Source organism: Vicugna pacos, chromosome 3 (genome assembly GCF_048564905.1).
Source record: "Vicugna pacos chromosome 3, VicPac4, whole genome shotgun sequence".
Lineage (NCBI taxonomy): Eukaryota > Metazoa > Chordata > Mammalia > Artiodactyla > Camelidae > Vicugna > Vicugna pacos.
The window spans coordinates 25,731,783-25,751,624 of record NC_132989.1 but is presented as its reverse complement, the minus strand read 5'-3'; the positions used below and the strand labels follow the sequence as shown (position 1 = coordinate 25,751,624).

At 42.1% G+C, this 19,842-nt stretch overlaps 1 protein-coding gene and 1 long non-coding RNA gene across 3 annotated transcripts in view; one reads left to right on the top strand and one right to left on the bottom strand.

Moving 5' to 3' along the window:
* The window catches only part of LOC102530391 (short transient receptor potential channel 7), a 94,770-nt gene extending 79,465 nt beyond the window's left edge, over positions 1 to 15,305 (bottom strand). Inside the window, exons 1-3 of the mRNA XM_072957022.1 lie at positions 15,222 to 15,305; positions 13,354 to 13,460; positions 9,178 to 9,249 (exon numbers count right to left, since the gene is read on the bottom strand). The gene's annotated coding sequence lies outside the window, so the exon portion shown is untranslated. The remainder of the gene's footprint in view (positions 1 to 9,177; positions 9,250 to 13,353; positions 13,461 to 15,221) is intronic.
* The window catches only part of LOC116278148 (uncharacterized), a 564,959-nt gene that overhangs the window by 78,253 nt on the left and 466,864 nt on the right, over positions 1 to 19,842 (top strand). For both annotated transcript variants that reach the window (XR_012068283.1, XR_004187521.2), the window contains one exon: positions 14,053 to 14,162. This is a non-coding gene — a long non-coding RNA (uncharacterized lncRNA). The remainder of the gene's footprint in view (positions 1 to 14,052; positions 14,163 to 19,842) is intronic.

Genomic DNA, 19,842 nt, shown 5'->3' with positions numbered 1-19,842 from the left:
ATTCAGTCTGGCAGACACCATGCCTGCTGTCTGCAGATGGCTGCAAGAGGCAGAGGGAACCGGGCCTGCCAGTAAGACGGAGATGACACAGATAAGGAGAGCTTTGGGTGGAGGGGGGGGTCATGGCCAGGCCCAGGCGTTCCCAGAGAGAGCCAGAGGTGAACATCTCTGGGGAATTATGATGATTATGATTTAGAGAGTCAACCCTGAGCTCAGTGAACCTTCCAACCATACTCCTCAATTTCAGTTGGAGATGAGACACACACACCCGAGACTTGACAGATGCCCTTTTACAGATAAATTAATATTCTTGCCCACTGAAGTCTGCCAGTTCTGATGGATGACAGATGTTCTACCTCCATCATCTCACTCAGTCCTTATAACTACCTCATGTTAAAAGGACTATCAGCATTTCCAACTCACAAAGGAGGAAGCAGACTCAGAGAGAAACTAACGGGCTAAATCCACTTTCCTTACATTAGTCACTGACTCATCTCTGGGTCACTCTCCCACCTTCCTTGAAGATTTTAGCTCCTATCTCACTGTCACTCCCAACATTAACTGCTGCTATTATTGGTGGCTTCACTATCCAAGAAGATGACCCTCCCAATACCCTGCCTCTCATTTCTTTGACAGCGTCTCTTCCAGTGACCTTCTACCCCAACTCAACCACTCATTCTCTGAGTTATTCCCAGTAACTGCAGTTTATCCACAACCCCAACTTTAAGTTTCCCTCTCTCTGACTGCCTCCTCCTATGTGTCCAGCCCTCTCCATCTGGAACCCCAGCTCTAACAATCCTTTGGTTCCACCAGACCTATAAACCATTGACTGTATCACCTCTTCACCGGTTTTCATCCCTCTCAGGTCCCTGTCTCCCTCCTTGTAGAGCTTCTATTTCATAAGCAATCATCATAATCCTTCCTGTACATATTATGAACTCTCTTGTCCTCTTCTTATTTGGTCCTCCTCGTTAGATACAAACCTGACTTGGTTGAGTGTAACTCTCCACTGCTCTACTCCTGCCTCTGCACAGTGAAGGTGGCTGGAGGACACACACCTGCACTGAGCAGGCATGCTGTCAACTCACCACCTCCAACTTCAGGTAGTCCTTAGTGCTGCTGGGCAGTTTACTCTCCCTGTCTCTCAAACAAGCGTTTCGCTTCTCCTCCTCTCAGTCATCTGACACCTTCTCCCCCTCTTAGTTTCCTATTTTACTTGGAAAATAGAAGACATCCTGAGAAAAGCTCCATGTGCTCATACCATCATGTATCCTACTTTCATGGGTCTGTGCTCATGGACACTTTTCCTTCTTCTCACTGTCGATGAACTGCCCCTGCTCCTATCTAAGGCCAACTCCCCATCTTGGATCTCAGACCCTTATGCCTACTCAAGGACTTGGCTTCTGCATTCTTCCTTTCTCTCTTCTGCATTGTTAATTTCTCCCTTTATCTGTTGGCTCAGTATACAAACATTTTGCTATTTTCTTGTCTCATGAAGTAATGCCTCTTGACTGTACTTCTCTCTTTAATCACTACTCCAGTTTTCTGTGCTGTTTTACGGCAAAACTCTTCCATAGAGTTGTTTATACTCATTGTTTCCAGCTTCCCTCCTTGTGCTCGTTCTTACCCCATTCAGTAAGGCTTTCACACCCTACCCACTGCCTCCACTGAGACCGTTCTTATCAAGGTCACAAGAGACTTTCATGTTGCTCCATCCAGTGGTTGGTTCTCAGTCCTCATTTTCCATGACCTGTTAAATGCTTTGACTTAGCCGGTCACTTCTTCCACCTTGATACACATTCTTCACTTGGCTTCCAACATAACATACTCTTCTGTGGTTTTTCTCCCTGAATGACTCCTTTTTGTATTCTACTTGATTCATTCTCCTGTCCCTGATGTCTCAATTTTGGAATGCCCCAAAGATGTCCCCAGTCCTTTGAATTCTCCTATCTGTTTACACTCATTGCCTTAGTGATCCTACCTAAGATCCTTAGATACCATCCATATGCTGATGACTTCAAATTTTATATCTGTAGCCCAGCCTTCTCTCCTGAACTTGACTCATATATCCAATTGCTGTCTTGATATTTCCACTTGGATGCCAAATAGGCATTTCAAACTTAACAAAACTACCTCTGGGTCTGGTCTTCTCTACTTAGTCCTCCTCATCCTTTCATTTGTCTAAGACAAAAAAATCTTGGATTTATCCTTGATTCCTCTCTTCCTTTCAAACCTGGCATTTAATTCAATAGCAGATCCTACCAGCTCCACCTTCCAAATATGTATACATAATCTAACCTCTTCTCACCAATTCTGCTATTTCTACCTTGGTCCAAACCATCATCATCTCTTGCTTAGACTAACAGGAGATTCCAAACTGGCCTCCCTGATTCTGTTCTGGTCTTCTATAGTGTTCTCTCCATACATCAGTCAGAATATTTAGAAAAAGTAGTCAGGTCACGGCAGTGCTCTGCTCAAACCCTCCAGTGGCTCCCCATCCACCCAAAGTAAAAGTGGAATCATTATACTGTCCTATAAGGACATACATTATCTAGGCTCTCCATTCTCTCACTGATTTCATTTCCTATGGTTCTCTCCCTCCCTCATCCTACTCCCACCACTCTGACCCCACCTCATTCTTTAAACACATTTGGCATGGTTGAAACTTTGTATTGGGGATTCTCTTTGCTTGGAATGCTCTTTCCCCAGGTATTTACATAAACAACTTTCTCAACGCCTTTAAGTCTCTACTTGAATATCACTTTCTCAGAAGCCTTTCTTAACTATCTTTTAAAAAATTGTAATCCTCCATTTGCCATCATCTTTTCCTGCTTTTTTTTTGTTTGTTTTCTTCATAGTACTTATGACCATATGACATACTATATATTTTACTTATTTGTTATATTTATTGTCCATGTCTTTCACCAAAATGTAAGCTTCTTGAGAGCAAGAATATTTGCTATTTTTTCCACAAATATATCATGAGAGCCTAGAACATTTCCTGGAACATGATAAGCTCTCAGTAAATGCTTGTTGACGCCATTGGAGCAGTGTACTTGTCTAAGATGACATAGTGACTAAGTGGTAGAGCCGAGATTCAAGACAGGTCAGTCTGACCCAAATCCTGTTTTTCTCTCTCTCGTCTCTTAGTGAGGCAGCACGTTTCCTTCTACTTAGCACGCTTAAAAACTAGAGGCTTAATTGGGCCTCACTTTCACCTAACTTGAGGAAATAAAGGGTGGACTGGGACATGGATATATGAATACCTGACAGATTCGATAGTATAGTAGGTAAGTGCACAGGTTTTGAAGTCAGAAGGACCTTGAGATTGAACTTCTTTTTTGCTACTTGTCAGTTATGAGAAATTGAGCAAGCCATATAACTCTTCTGCATCTCAATTTTTGATCTGTAATACTGTATACACCATATAATCACTGGGAGAGTCAATGCCAAACAATGTGAAATGCTTAGTACAGTTAACAGTAAATAACACAAATAACAAAACTTGCTCCAGCTTCTGTAATTAAAAACCAGTTTAGTTTGTTTGACTTTGGTTAAAAACCCCAACTCTCAAACTTTTTCAAAGCTACTGACAAACTTAAATCAAAAGAGAGAAGCTCATTATTCTGTCGGTGAAAAGATAAATAGATTTCTCAGACTGATGCTGTGGAGACACCCACACAGTACAGTGTAATTAACACTCATTCCTCCATGGAGACCTTAGAAATTAGATTAAAAAAGAGTGTGAGCCTCACATTCACTCCCCCACTCCTCCCTTCAGAGATCCACTTATGGGGAAGGAATGTTTATTGAAAGCTCCAACTGAAATACAAATGGTGATAAATCAACATATGTGTGCATTCTGTAAACCTGGGAGGTTTCTGCTTTTCACATTTAGGCTGAGTTTTTAACATGTAAATCAACTATACTTCAATTAAAAAAAGAAGTTTAAAGGATGATACAAAACTTTGTTTCATAAATACTATAGTTTGGGAAATACGGGAATATAAAAAATAAATTGAGAAGAGAAGGGCCATGGATGTTAAAACTGAGATGCTGAATTCACAAAAATATAGGTCTTGCTATTCTAATTCCAATAAATTAAAAACTGATTAAATTATTAAGAAAGAAATCAGTACAATAAAAGGTTTCTAGACATTTTAGTATTTAATTAAATGATCATAGTTATCTTATAAAGCTGATAATATAATTATTCCCAAATAAGAGGAGGGCTGAGATTTGATCATGGATGTAACAAGTTGGAGGTCATTGGTCACCTTGATGGGAGCAGTTTTGAGAGGGTAGAAGGCATGACTGGTAAGGATAAAGAATGGGAAGAGAGAAAAGAATTGTGATATCGATGACCCTTTTGAGGAGTTTCATTGCAAAGGTGGACAGAGAAATGGATAAATAGCTGGTGTGAGAAGTAGTGTCAAGAGAAGCTTTCTTTTTACCTTCACTCACTCTTCCTCTTCTCCCCCTCTTCGCCTACCTGCCTTCCTTCCCGCCTTCTCCTGATGGGAGAAACCATAATATTTTGTATGTTGATGGGAATTTTCCAGTAGGTAATTATGCTGATCATTGTCTGTGATATCAGTATATCATCATATGAAGCCAGTAATTCAATAGCTATATGAATGGAAGATCGGGTGTAGTGTTTAAATGGAGGAATGAATTTGGATAGAATCATATATGGTTTATCTGTAGTAGGAGGGAAGGTCAAGTATGTGGGTAAGGATGCTAGTAGCTGAATGCATTGATGGTGGGACTCTGCAGAGACTTTTTTCTACTGCTTCGATTTTTTTCCAGTGAAATAGGAAGAAAAGTTATCAGCTGTGGGTAGGAATTGGGGAGGAGGTGATGGAAGTGTGAGGAAAGGAGGTCTGAAATAGATTTTAGAGAGATTTAAGAGTAAATAGATGGGGGAGGCAGGATATGATTGCTGAAGAACAGTAAGAACCCATTTGAAGTTCATTGTCAGAAATTTAAAATGAGACCAGCTAGCGTGGTTGATTTTTGTCACCACATTCACCTATCTGAGTGCCAGCATGGAGTAGGTAGAGAATTAGATTTTACCAGGATTGTATTTTTGCCAGCGAATACAAGAAATCAACATAGGGGCTGAGGAACTGAGGCTGTAGTCCACAGAATTAAGGCTGGTATGGAGACAGGACTTCCACGGGAGAAAGAAAGTAGAAAAACCTAACTGTATGTTGTCTACAAGAAACCCACTTTAAATATAAAGTTGGTGGCTTATTACAAAACTAAACATACTTTTACCATATGATCCAGCAGTCATGCTCCTTGGTATTCACCCAAAGGAGTCGAAGACTATGTCCACACAAAAACCTGCGTATGGATGTTTATAGCAGCTCTGGAAGCAACCAGGAATCCTTCAGTAAGTGAATAAATAACTGTGGCACATCCAGACAATGGAATATTATTCAGTGCTAAAAACAAATGAGCTATCGAACCATGAAAAGACATGGGAGAGCCTTAAATACACATAACTACGTGAAAGAAGCCAATCTGAAAAGGCTTCATACTGTATGATTCCAGCTGTATGACATTCTGGGAAAGATAAAACTATGAAGACAGTAAAAAGATCATGGTTGCCAGGGGCTGGGGGGAGAGAAGGGTGAACAGAGGATTTTTAGGGCAGTGAAACTACTCTGCATGATACTATAATGGTAGATACGTCATTATACATTTGTCCAGACTCTTAGAATGTACAAAACCAGGAGTGAACCCTAATATAAACTGTGGACTTTGGATGATAATGATGTGTCAGTGTAGGTTCATCAGTTGTAACTAATGTTCCACCCTGTTAGGGGATGCTGATAATGGGAGAGGCTGTGTATCTGTGGGGGCAGGGGGAATATGGTAACACTCTGTACCTTCTGCTCAATGTTGCTGTGAACCTAAAAGTGCTCTAAAAATAAAGTCTGTTTAAAGAAGATGGTCAGATTAATGAGTTGGAAGTCCTGGGGGTAGGCAAAAGATTGACAGAGTTGGGGTATTAGAGGGAGATGGAAACATTCAAGCCGGAAGTCATAGAGTATGATATGTGATGATGCTTGGATTACGGAGAGTTTTCATTGAATGATCATGACAGGTGTAGGCTCAGGGAGGCTCATGGTGACTAAAGTAAGACCACAGAAGGAGATGAGTTCATAAAACTGAGCTAAGGTGTTAAAAGGATGATCTGTGTATATATCAAAGTGTCAAGAGTTTAAATAGCAGAAATTAAAACCATGGAGAAATGACAGAGCATGACCCATTGTTGCAGACTGCATTGATGTGGAGTAATGGGTAACATAATCTGATGAATGTGGTTCAGAGCTCAGTGTTCTTAGGGAGGAGAGGAGAAAGGTCTGGAAGAGGTAAGGCACAGGAAGAGGGGTACACCCTCCTTCCCCTTCTCCATGCCCAATGGCATGAGGACTGTGGGAGCAAAACTAACCCCAATGGGAGGACTACTGGGGAAGTGTGTCCTTAGGGGAGCCAGTCTTCAGAAAGAGCAAGAAGATGATGCAGCTCTAAGAGAAGGGGGCAGTGAGACAGGGGATTTTGCCGAAGAAAGACTGTGACTTTGAGAGAGTGAAGTGGGAGGGTATCTAGAGATGAAGAAAGTGGATGTGAGGACAGAGCAGGGTATACGAGGAACCTGGTGGGGAATTGAGTGCAGGTTCTGAGGGGTGACCCAGGAGGCAGCCATGACATAAAGAGGGACTAAAACACTTACTAAAATTGTATCACTAGGATTCAGTGAGGTAAGACAGGGGAAGCACGTAACATGGGACTGGGCACATGGGTCTGGATCAGTGCCTTTTAGCTGAGAAAGGACTTAAGTGCCTCATCCTGCCCTCCAGTACTCCTTTCTGCACATCCCCTCACTCAGGTGATGGATGGGAAAACTGAATGTTAAGATTTAACACACATGGCTGAATCCTTATTAATTGTAACTGGAATCACTGAAATAATTAATGGGTGTGAAATGCAGGGTAAGAACCTGAGCCTGTCGCTCATTACTGCAGATGCAAATTGAAAAATTTCAATCCATGTCTTAGCTTTCATGCACACACTTAATTATTTCATTAACCTTCACCATATCAATAAGCCCGTGCTCCATAGGATCATAAAAGGCAAATATCCTTCAGCATTTACTTCCACTTAGAGACACAGATCCAAAGAAGGTGGTTCAAGTCCAGTATGACGTATAATGACGTATGAGTCAGATAGCCAGCATTTCTCGCCTTGGCTTTCCCAGGGGGGTTTAGACATCCCCTGGGTCCTCAGAATCCATGGTTGTGACCCAGGGGTGTGGATGGTAGTGCTGGCCGCCTGCTCCAGTGACCCCCTCAAAGACCCGGCTCTCAAACTTTGCCACTGGTCACCCCCTGCCTCCTTGACAGTTTTATTTGCTATCTGTGGGAGACCTGCTTTTATTCATCCTGAACTTACTCCCTGCATTTCCCAACAGGTTCTCAGGATTTGGGGAAGATGATTGTATGTGAGCCATTGGTGATCTTAGATTTTCTCAGGACAGGCCTGATCAGTCTTTGCATGAGAAGGATGGCTGAGTGGGTAGTGCTTGGGCTCTGTACTCAGTGTGTGGATTCATAATCCCAGCTCTGCTGCATGCTGTCTGTGTGATTTTGAGTGTGTAATTTAATTTCTCTGTGTTTTCTAGCTTAACCTGTATAATGGGGATGATACTGTTATTAACTGTATAGGATTGTTGCAAGGAGTAAATAAGCTAACCCATATAGGTTGCTTTACAGTTATTTGTGGCAAGAATGAACCAGTATTATGATACATGTGGCTTGTAGGTTAGCAGAGTGTATGGAAAATTTGTCTCTTTTGTGGTGTTGATCTTCAAGTGCCTTTTCTAACAAAGCTGACACGTCCATTGTTGGATTTAATTGGCAGCTTCACCTTGTATCCGCCCTTTGGGGAAGGGGCAGGCAGCGCCTTGGAGCATGGGGTTGGAGCAGAGTGCTTGATAGCCCACAGCGGAGGTGCAGGCCCTGTGTGCTGAGCCTGGACCTACAGGTGACTGCACTGCCCTTCTTAGCCAGGCAGTGTTGACAATGCCTCTGATACTTTGGTTTTCAAACTGGTTTTTGGTTTACTTAATTGGTAGCCTCTGACATTGTAAGGGGCTCCTTAACCCGTCACCATGACATTATGATGTCCCAGAAGTAATGGTTTGCTCTGCTTGTTGACTTTATAGCAAGTCCTCTCTGACAGATTTAGTGGCTGGCCTAAGGAGGATAGAGGCTGTCTTTCAAGGAAACAAATGAGCAATTCAAGTAATTTACTCAAATTCAGCAAGTATATTTGAGCACTCACTGTGTACCAGGTACTGGAGATACAACCTAAATGAAATGCAGTCCTTGCCTTTGAGGAACTCAGGGTCTTGCTAGAGAGAATGACAAGTGTCTAGGTAACGACCACAAGGTGACGTAAGTGTCTTGGGACATGCCATCCAACTACAGGTATGGGGAACTTCCAAGAGGAGGCAGAGTATAAAATGAGCCCTGAGCATGAATAGAAGCTAGCAGGGGCGAGGCAGGTGTAGGGAGGAGAGGTCATGGGGACCCAATCCAGGAAGAGGGCCTGGCAAGTGCACTGGCCCAGAGGCAGAGAACATTCACCAAAGGGTAGACTGTGATGGGTATGAGCTCCTTTAAGCACAGATGGTTATGTGCATAAATTATGTACATTATCCAGTGTTTTACGTAACTTCTCACAATTAAACACGAAAGCGCTCATGTATGGAGAGAGGAATTCATGTACACTCTCCGCACATCCTTATCCAGATTAAAGATGCTGCTTAGTTCTCTCTTGCTGAGCTCCCAGAAGAGCCTCTCCTCAGCTTTCTACTTTTTCTTCGGGAACCAAGATGGGAAGGTAAGATGGTCTGCCTTTGTGAGCCTTGCCCCGACCCCACCCCTCACAGCTCCAGGCCTCCCTGGAATCTCCAAGGCCCTGTCTTTATCTCCTTTTCCTCACCGCCTCCCCCCCTCCCCCGCCGCCTTTCATCTTTCTATCAACCATAGGTCACTGCTCCATGGTAGAGTGATTGCTCCAAGCTGTGGCTCAGGAAATCAGTCAGGATGTGTGAGTTGAAGGAGAAAGAGGGACCCATAGGAAGCCCCATGGTTCACTTACATAGAAGCAGCCCCACCTCTCCCCTGCCTTCCTGGGGTTGGCCTCAGTGTGACTGGTTGGTCTCTGTGCTCACTAGAATGGGAGACAATATTAAAGTATATGACTGTTACAGTTATTACTACTGTTAGTTAACATTTACTGAATGCTTACTATAGGTCAGGCCCTGGGCTGAGGGCTTTACATATTTACCTCATTGAATTCTTATGACAAACCTGGGAAGTAGATACTGTCATCATTCCTCTTTATAGGCAGGGTAACTGAGGCCCAGAGACCTCAGTGGCAGCTGACATTTGAACTTGGGTATGGCTGACTCCAATTTCCATAATACTAACACTGGGGAGTACTCATCTGATAAAAATACCAACTGCCTTGTCATGTCCTCTGAAACCCTGAGTATCACCCTAAAGGGGCCTGTTGGTAAGAGACAAGGTGATGAAATGAAGTGAGGCAGTATCCATGCATCTGCACTGAGGGGCAGGTCAGGAGGTAAGCCTGGCTGAGCTCAGGAAGCCAAGTTTGCCCTGCACTCTTAAGTTACCAGCAGGTGCGTTGGCATCAGAATGCCAAGGCAGAAGTTATCCCTAACAGGATGTGCCATCCCTGTTGCTCCCCAGGCCCTAAGGCTCTCCTTCAGGTGCCAGTATGTTCACTCCCCCACATCCTTTTTGGTCTTACAGCTCCTACCAGAGGGCCATCCACCTCCATTCTATAACAGATCCCCCTACCCTCTGTAGGATCACTGTCTTTACGTTGAGAAGTTCTGGGAATGGGTGAGACAGAGGACTGGCAGGTTTGCCCCCTTACAATGGCTGGAGCACTTTGCAGCTCACTCACTCCTCAGATACACAGAGAAACTGAATGTGGCAGGGTGAGGCGACATTGCTTTTGCCAGCTGAATTCCAAAGGGGGCAGCACTGTGGCTGCTGTTCACGGTGCACCGGGCATGACTTTTGGGTCTGTTTGCCATGTAGGAGCGGAGGTATACAGTATAGCTGCAGAATGATGCTGAATTAACTTTCTGTTCCTGGATCCTTCCAAAGCTTTCATCCACAAGCACACGTAAACCACTTTGGTCTGTGGATTGGCTCATAGAAGAACTCATGTATTCCTTTATTTATTTATTTAATCAATAAAAATGAATAGAGCTTCCATCTTGTGCAGAGCACTGTGCTCAGGCCCTGGAGATACAGTGAGGAGCAAGGCAGGCATGGTTTCTGCCCTCAGGAAGCTGACAGACCAGAGGGAAGAACAGTGAAGGTCCTACAGCCAAGTGGGTTAAGGAGCTTCTTTTTTGTGCCTTTTAATTAGTTAAACCTGAGTTTCTTTATGCTCAGTCTCATAGTATTTCCTGGGAAAACATTTCCTTCCAAATAAACTCAATTGGTAAGTAGTAGAAACAGTCTGAGTCTGTTAGAGTGAGAGCTTGAGTGCTTTCCAGTAATCCATCCTTACAAAGTGTTCCACCCAGTTCAGCCTGTGCTTACTGAGTCTTCTGTGTTCTAGAAGCAGTGACAATACAGGAGATGTGAGGAAGAGTGAGATATGGTCACTGCCCACCCACAGGGGAGACTTCACATAACGAGTTGTTCTAATGTTATATGGCAGTGCTGTATATGAATGAGTCACTCATTCAAAAAATAGTCGTTGAGTTCCCACTCTGTTCCAGGCACTGTTCTCAGTCTTGGAATATGGCCAAAAGCAAAATAGAGCACCTGCCCTCTTGGAGCTTATCTTTTACTGAGGGCCCGGGGGCTGCAGATTTCTGTTTTGTACATATAGATGCTTAGGCAGGAACTCCCTGAGGAGGTGATGTTGGATAGAGAGTCAAAGATGATGAAGGAGGGAGTTACCTATGTAGACTTATGAAGAGGGAGAAGAGTGCAAAGCCAGAAGAGAGTGAGTGTCTGGTCTTTCTGAAGAATAGCAAGGAGGCCAGTTGCTGGGACGGAGTGTGTAAGGAGGAGAACAGAGCAGCAGCAGGAGACAGAAGGCCAAAGCCCTGATAGGCACATGTAGCACTCTGGCTTTTACTCTGGTGAGGCAGGGAGTCGTTGGAGGGTTTTAAGAAGTGGAGTTAGGATGATCTGGTATATGCTTGAAGTGAATCATTCTGGCTACTAGGATGGGATACAGTGTAAGGTGCAAGAGCAGAGGCCGGAGGACCAATTAAGAGGCCTTTGCAGTTACTTAGAGGAGAGATGAAGGTGGCCTGGTCCAGAAAGGTAAACAATTAAGCTTGCAAGTAGAGACAGAGGGTGGCAGAGAATGAGTCTCGGGAAGTAGACAGGAGCCAGAGGGAGAGAATGTAGAATTCTGAATGTCTTTGAAAGATAGAGCCAAGCAGATTTATTGATGGGTTGGATATCAAGAAAGAAAAAATAAAAGAAAAAAGAGATAAGGATGAGTGACGCTGAGGTTTTTGGCATGAGCAACTGGAAACATATTTACTATTTATGAGGTGAGCACTGTGTTAAATTAGCTCCATGTTTAGCAAATGTTTCCTTCCTCCTTCCCCATCTCCATGAGACAAGCATGCTTCCTTTCCCATTGATGTTGGGTTTGGTATGGGACTTATTTAGCCCATGAAACTACAGTGTGTGACCTTTATATAAACCTAGGTCTTAAGAGGCATCATGCATTTCCCCTTATCTCTCTGGGGGTTCTGAGCCTCCACCAAGAGTGCCCTTGGTTTCCACTGTTCATCCAACCTGGATCCCAGAATGAGATAAGTAGAGCCTCCTCCCTTGACCCACAGACTTGTGAACATGACAATAAATGTTTAAGTGTAGACTACTGTGTTTTGGGTTGGTTTGTAATACAACATTATTGTGGCAGTAAGTAGTTGATAAGGGACAGATGTAGGCTCAGTGCTTTGGGACATCAGCATCAAAGATGGGCTCTTAGCCCTGCCTGTGTATTTAGGGAAGTTGCCCAGAGGAACTAAGTTGTGGTTGGGTCTTAAAGGGCAAATCATAGTTCCCAAGTTCAAGAGGCAGAGGAAGGGCATCCCAAGTCAAGGACACAGCATGAGCAAAGGCATAGAGGCACAAAAACATGCTACATGAATATACAGGGAACTGCAAGCAGAGGCAGAGGGCAGCAGAAGGTGAGTCTGGGGACATAGACAGGAGCCAGGACATGGAGGGTTTTGTCTTCCATGATAAGGACCTTGAACTTCATTCCGTAGGCAGTGGGGAGCCACCAGAGCTTTATAAGTGAGAGAATGGCATGGTCTGATTTGTCCTTCAGTGGGATCCTCTGGCCCTGTGTGCAAGACCTGCCTCAGCGTTGGGGAGTGTTGTGGCCTGGAGGTAGGATTATGGTAGAAGCTGTTGTGATCACCTGGTCAGATGCAGCGGTGGTAAGGGTGCAGGAATGGCAATGGATTGGGGATACATTTAAGTTTTCACACGAGCAGGATTTAAGGTGCAGAGGGATAGCAGGAGCTCATATGTGGCATGCTTTGGGCATCAAACACTGTGAGGAAATTCCTTAACATGTTAGTATCTGATGGGATTATAGATGAATTTTCTTTTTCTTACAGCAATTTCATTTTCTACATGAATTGCACATTTGCCAATATAAACAGAAAAAATTTTGAGTTATGGTGTTCAAACCTGCCTGTTTTTCCTTTGGATAAAGTTTGCTGAAACTTTAAATCTTAGTGTTGGAGAGCAATATCCACCCTTGATGCTGTCTTGGCCAGGGATGCAGTCTTTCCTATTTGATATCTAATAACTTTGTTTTCCTAAGATCAAATTAAAAGAAGATCCAAAATGAGATTCAGAGCAAATGTGACCTGTGCATCTTGTTTGTACTTACTGTATCGTGTGAAAACATTTCAGAGAAACACTCATTTAGAATTGGCATCATCAGATAACATACCCTTCCAGAGGATTATGTCATAACTCACCTGATTATGAATTCAGAATAGTAAATGTTCAAGAGACTTGTTTCAAAGAGTAATTATAGCACAGTGTATGTATCGAAGGAATTTTTAAAAATTTGCTTGTGATTGCTGAAAATGCTATTAAGAGGGTCTAATGACTGGATGGCAAAGCAGCAATTAAAAAAGTGTTGAGTCCTATTAATTATGAAACAAAACCCCAAAACCAAATTAGGCAAATCAGTACTTATGATTTTTCTGATCCAAGGAGCACACACCATTCTTTTTACCTTGTGTTTTCATGCCTGGACTGAAGTCCTCTTTACTTCTTCTAAGAACCTCTGCCCTTTTTCAAGACCAGCTTGAAGGTAACTCCAGGATGGCTCTCCTGGTATCCCTGGGGAAATAACCCTGTTTCATGCTTGGGCACCCAGTGCTTTTTATTCTTAGGGTCCAGGAGCCCTGTCCAAATTCTCTTTGTATTTTTGACATTTTCAGGCTTAGCTAATCAACTTCATTCGTTTGTATATCTCAGCCCATGGCATGCCACTTTACAGGACTTAATAAATGTTACATAAAATGACCATTTATATACTCTGATTTGAGTTTTATTTATTGGAAGTTGAGGAGCAACTGCTGGTGTGTGGCTACCAGGGACCTTATCTAGGAGTAGTGGGAGGGGTAAGGGTAAGTGGGAGGGCTCTTGTCTCTAAGAGATGGTCTTGGAGCCAGAGCTGCCTGTTAAGGGCTCATTGTCTTGTGCATAGAAAACTGGACTGACTTTCTAAAAGTCCAGGAAGACATGGAAAAGATGAGTAAGTGATTGTATTTAAGTAAGTTCAAATCTAATCAGGAAAATCGGATGCCAATTTTTTTGCCTATTTATCCAGTGAATGACTGAATAACACTTGGAAGTAGGACTTAGAGCTTTTCTGTGAATGTAAAAAAAAGAAACTGAGACTTTGAAATGCTTTCATTTGTCTCTACAGCTTCCACTGTTACCTGTGAGCTGACGATTCCTGGGTTTTTACCTCCTGTGCCAACCTGTACTCTAAGGAGCTGATTTAAAGATTCAACTGCCACGTGGTCACCTACATTGGTAAGTCCCGCAGACACTTTAAACTCTGCATGCCCCAAACTGAGCATATGGGTCTTCCATGTGACAATCAAACCTGATCTGCTTTCTGCTTCAGTAAATAGAGTCTCCATCTACTCAGCTTCCTGAGCTAGAAATCCTGGGTTTGTCATTGTCTTTACTAATTAGTTACCAAGAACTATGGATTCTGATCCAAAGATCTCTACTGTCTGACCCCTACTGCCCACACTCACAGTCTTGATCTTATTTCAAGTCCTTATAATTTAGTATCAAGATTTTTGAATTACCCTCCTGAGTGATCTGTTTAACAGCAACAGTTCCCTCTACCTGGAAGCCAAACCATTGGTTATCCCCTTGGTTAAAAATCTACAGGAAAAAAAAATCCATGCATCTTTATTATCATATTTTAATATACCTCACGAAGATTAGCCCTCTTCCCGTAAGTTCACCTCCCCTCCAGCTACACCTGTCCACCAAGCACACTGGGCTTTTCATGCCTCTGCACATGCTTATTCGTCTGCCTTTATGCCTTTAGTTCTCTTCTCTATTTGCCAAACTTACCCTTCAAGAACCATCTCAAAATATCATCTCTTCCAGAAATCCTTCCCCCACATCACCAGGCAGTTCGTTGCTCTCTTTGTGTTATCATAGCATTTTGCTCCTACTCTCCTACATTGTAATTATCCCTCAGCTCTCCACTCTTTTCTGTTGCTTTGAGGGCAGAGTTCAGGTCTCATCCATGCTTGTAGACCTAGTACCTAGTGCAGTATCTGGTACGCAGAAAGAAGACCACCCTTTGCTGAAAATCATTCAACCACTCTCAGTCCATTTCCTCGTCTATACAGTCCATTAGAGACAGCACTAGAGGAATCTACAGAACAACCTTGTTAAAACTGCTTCTCATCTACCATAGTTTCCTCCTATATTTTCCTTATACAATGGAAATAATAATCTCTTCTTAAATCTAAACTTAGATGTTGTTTATGAAAATGCTCTGCAGAAATGAGAAGCAGAAAGGGCTAGAGAAGTGAGGACTCAACAAGGGATTACTAGTCAAAGTACCTGGCTTTTTGAATGAGGAGGATGACTGCAGAGCAGTAGAATGACTGAGCCAACTTCACATATCAGTTCATGCTAGAGCCTGGGTCTCCTCACTCGGTGCCCCTCATCCTAGGCCCAAGAGGGTCTTCCTTTATGATGCCATATCACCTCTGTGACATATGCCATGTCTTCTGCAGAATGTGACCAAACTACTTGGTTCCCTCAAGTAATCTACAAAATCTTACCACCATGACCACCCTCCTCACATATGTGCCTTGGATAAAGAAAAAATCCAACTCTTTGTGTAAAATCTGGTTTCTACACTTATAATCTTTGGGGGAAAACCATTTGGGGAAATAAACTCTTGCTCCCAGTTTTTTCAGTCAAATGAAAACATTTTTGCCACATTTCCTGGGGTTCATCTTCATGTTTATGTTAAAACATCAAGTTTAAGCACATTAAACATCAAGTGTCTGATGTGCTGTGGGAAGATACTGGTCAAATTCTTTGGAGTATAAACTTTAAGCAAAATTAGTAATCACCAGGGAAGATAAATTTTCATCAGAAAGTTTCTTGGGCTCTGTTCTCAAAGAATATGTAGGAGAAGCCGGAGAGAGCTATTAACTCAACAGAAAAAGCCCTGGTCTTCATCATGCAAAAAGCATGGTACTCTTCCCGAAAATGCAAACATGAGTTCTGAGCCCCCATGTCCAAGCAATTGTATTGTTGATAAACAGAAAGTGTGTTGTATTTCCAGGATGTGTGCAGGTGCATGTGTGCGTGTGTGTGTGTGTGACAGAGAGAGGAACTTAGCATCTCAGTATGGCCCCTCTTAATTTTCAAAGCACTTATCTATCAGTAATTAGCAAACCTGCTCTGGAGCCCAGAAACACAGGTCATTATTATTAATTTCACACTGTAGATATGGGAGATAGAGAGATCATAATGATATGAAAGATAATTATGCTACCAAGCATCTGGGGAGCCCTCTTCCGTTTGAGAATTGATAGTATTTAGAAAATTTTAGCCTCAGTTATTCCTACATCACTGTAATTTTAGGACTAGGTATACAGCTTTAGTTTTCTTAGTTTTCTTGGATCTTACACCATTCTGCCTCTATGGTGACCAGAATCTGTACTTCAGCTCCTCCAGTGCAGATGGTACTGTACAACCTGATCTATCTTATTGAGAGCTGATGGAAAAGTACGTAGCCTCCTATCGCTAGGGCAGTACATGTTTTGAAAGGAAGCCCATGCCAGGATATTCAGTGTTTATTGCAGAACTTCTTATCCCTACACTGTGTTTGAGTGTATAACACTTCTGGTAGGTACTGATCACATAGTTCATAAATGAGAAAGAAAGAGAGGGACACTTAGTTCATCAATGCCAAGTGAGAGTTCTCAATGATAGAAATTTTTTTCCTTTTGCAATCAAATGCATTTCTGTTACTTTTTTTGATTGGTATTAAGTGCAACTCCACCTGGAATCCAGGAGCTGCAGTAGTATTTGCCAGCTTAGAATCTGCTACCCTAAAATATGCCACTTTGGCATAAGGATTCTTTTGAGATAAAAAGGCAATTGAGAAGAAGCAGATACAAAAAAACTCTCTGTCCTTCTGCTATTTGGCTAAAAGCAGAACATAAATTTGTAAAGGGTGTCACCCCTTCCCTCTCTACCAAGGAAAACCAGTTAGTCACCAGAGACAACTCTGGATCCTTATCAGCCTAGAGACAGCACTAGAGGAATCTACAGAACAACCTTGTTAAAACTGCTTCTCATCTACCATAGTTTCCTCCTATATTTACCTTCCCACAGTTGATGCCGCTAGAAGCTGAGTTCTTTTCTTTTGTCTTGTCATGACTCTAGAAATTTATTCTTTTGTTAAGATGTTTTATAAGCCCAAGTCCTAACCACCCCTTTGAATTACTCATCTCTGAGTTCTTTCCTCTGTTTGCACAATGTGCATTTTAATAAACTCCTATTTGTTTTTTTCTTGTTTACCTGTCTTTTGCTCAGTCTAGTTTACAGGGCTTTATCTAGCCAGGGAACTTAGGAGCGTAGAGGGAAAAAGATTTTTTTTCCTCTCCTGCAGCCTAGTGGAGGAAGAAAAGAACCATGACTTTTTAGCATTATTCAGCCTAAAAGCCAAACACTAAAATAATCCAAAGCCTGTAAAAAAAAGCCTTTAAAATAAAAAAAAAATTAACTGAACATGGCTTTGGGCTATTTCTTTTGAAAACTTATGGTTTAAATGTATGTATCTGGGATTTGATGGGCAGCTGGGGTAGTCACGTCCACTGACAGCCACCTTCATTCTCCTAAATTACAGTAAGTTCCCTTGGTTGATATTTTCCAGCTAGAAGTTTTCAACTATACAAATGGAATCAAATCTTGGTAACCTATTGGAAGGGGCAGAGGAGTGTTACTGTTAAGAAGGTTAAGAGAGTTTCTTCCTCATACCAAAATAAATTCCAGATGGATTAAAGAGTTGAATACACAAAAATGAAACTGTAGCTATACTAGAGGAAAAGACAAATGCATTTTAAAAATAATCTTTGAATAGGAATACCTTTCCAAGTATGACATGAAACCTAGAGACCACCACCAAAAGATCAACAGATAAAACAATATAAAATTTACACAACATTTCTGTTCAGAAAAGAATATTGTAAGAGATAAAAAAAGACAACAAGCTGAAAAATATTTGCCACATACTGTGTAGATAAAGGTCTGATTTCTTTTTCATAAAAATAATTCTTACAAACCAAAAATTAAAAGAGGAATGAACTAAGAAAAAGTGGACAAAGGATAGGAACAAATGATTCACAGAAAAAGGAATACAAATGAACCATAAACAAAAAGTTGTGTAATCTTATAAAAAATTCAAATTAAAGTAGCACAAAGTGCCCATTTCTTACCTATGAAACCACCAGCAATTAACAAGTTTGGTAGCACTCACTGTGGGCAACGAAGTGTGTAAAAGAAGCTTTCATACCCTGCTAGTGATACTTAGAATTTTGGATTGCTGTTTGGGAGGGCAGTTGTCAATTTGTAACACAATTTTAAATATCTGTGCTCTTTGACCATTTTGAGCAGTCAGCCTACAGATACGCTCACAGAAGTGCACAAAGTTATATGTACAAGGATGTTCAGTGCAGAACTGTTCATTAAAACAAAAGCGGCAACTAACCTCAAGATCCATCAATAAGGAAATGTTACATAAATTGCAGTGCATTTATGGAACACTCTGTTCCTGTTGGGGAGAGAGGAGAGGACTTCTGGGTGCTGACATGGAAAGACATCTCTGCAGATTTTATTATAGAGTGAAAAAAAAAAAGTTGGGAACTGAATGTGGAGTATGTTTTAATACACTTAAGACAAAAAATAAATAAATACATATGTGTATTTACACGGGCATGTGCATATATGCCTATGTACGAATAAAATGTTTATGCCCAGGTATAAAATAAATGATTAATAAGGCTGAGCCTGAGAACTGAGATTAGGGCAAGGGAAAGTATTAAGAAAGGGGGAGCTTATTTCTTACTGTGTGTTGTTCGGTTTATCTGAATTATTTTTTTCATCATATATTCCTTTGATAAAAATTTGAGAAGATGGGTAATTTCCTCATTTGTTCCTTACTCCTGTATGCACTCACTGTAAAGGGAATCTCAAGGAGAAACCAAACCCTTGACTGCTCAGGCTGAGTTCCTCAATCTCACAGGGAACCCTTCAGCCAGTTCCAGATCCAGCAGCAAGGCAGGACCACAGACTACTATCATGCTTTAGTTCTGGTCCTCACTGTGGTTTAATTCAATGGAAGTAAATTAAGCCGATCTGGGTCATGTTGCTGAAGCCATTTTGAAAACAAATTCTGATTTTAGCCCGTCTTATCATTGATTTTAATTCCAGCTACCTCTTGCTGATCCTTGGAAGTACAGAAAACAGCCCTCACCTTTCTTTCCTAATAGCCCTTTGGGTTATTTATTCACATTTTCTTGGCTCCCCCACCTCCTACTCTTCTACTTTAGTTCTTTAACCCTTATGTACAATTTCCAGGGGTCTTCTAAGTGTCTTTCATATATAACCCCAACAAAAAAAATGGTGAAAAGTCCACTGGGGCAGCCGGCCTTGAGGCTGCCTTGGTTCTTCCTGGTCTGCCCACTGTCTGGGCTGGCCCAGGGTTAATGGGTAGGTGTGAACTCACAGGCCTCCCTCTGTTCACCAAGCCAGTCCTGCAAGGGGATTAAAATATCAAGGATGCCAGGGATCTGTCTTCTAGTTCTACTCAGGGCTGCCAGCTGGTGGGCATGTAAGAGAAGGAGCCTCTCAAAATATGAGAATGCCCTTCTTCCTTCTAGATGCATTGTCACCAGCCCCTGGGAACAGTGACTTCTGTTTTGGAGAGAAAGGCTGAAAGTGATGCTGTGGAAAACAAATCTAAGTCCACACATCATCTAGTATCTACCCCTGGAAGGACAGGATAATATGTCAGCCCAGAATATGACTGTAGGAGTTCAGGACATGCTACCCCAAAATATGCTACTTTGGTATATTGATCATGTTGAGTTGTAGACACTTGAGAAACAACACATACAGAAAGAGGCTTTCTTTGAATCTCCTTATCTGCCCAGAGACAGAT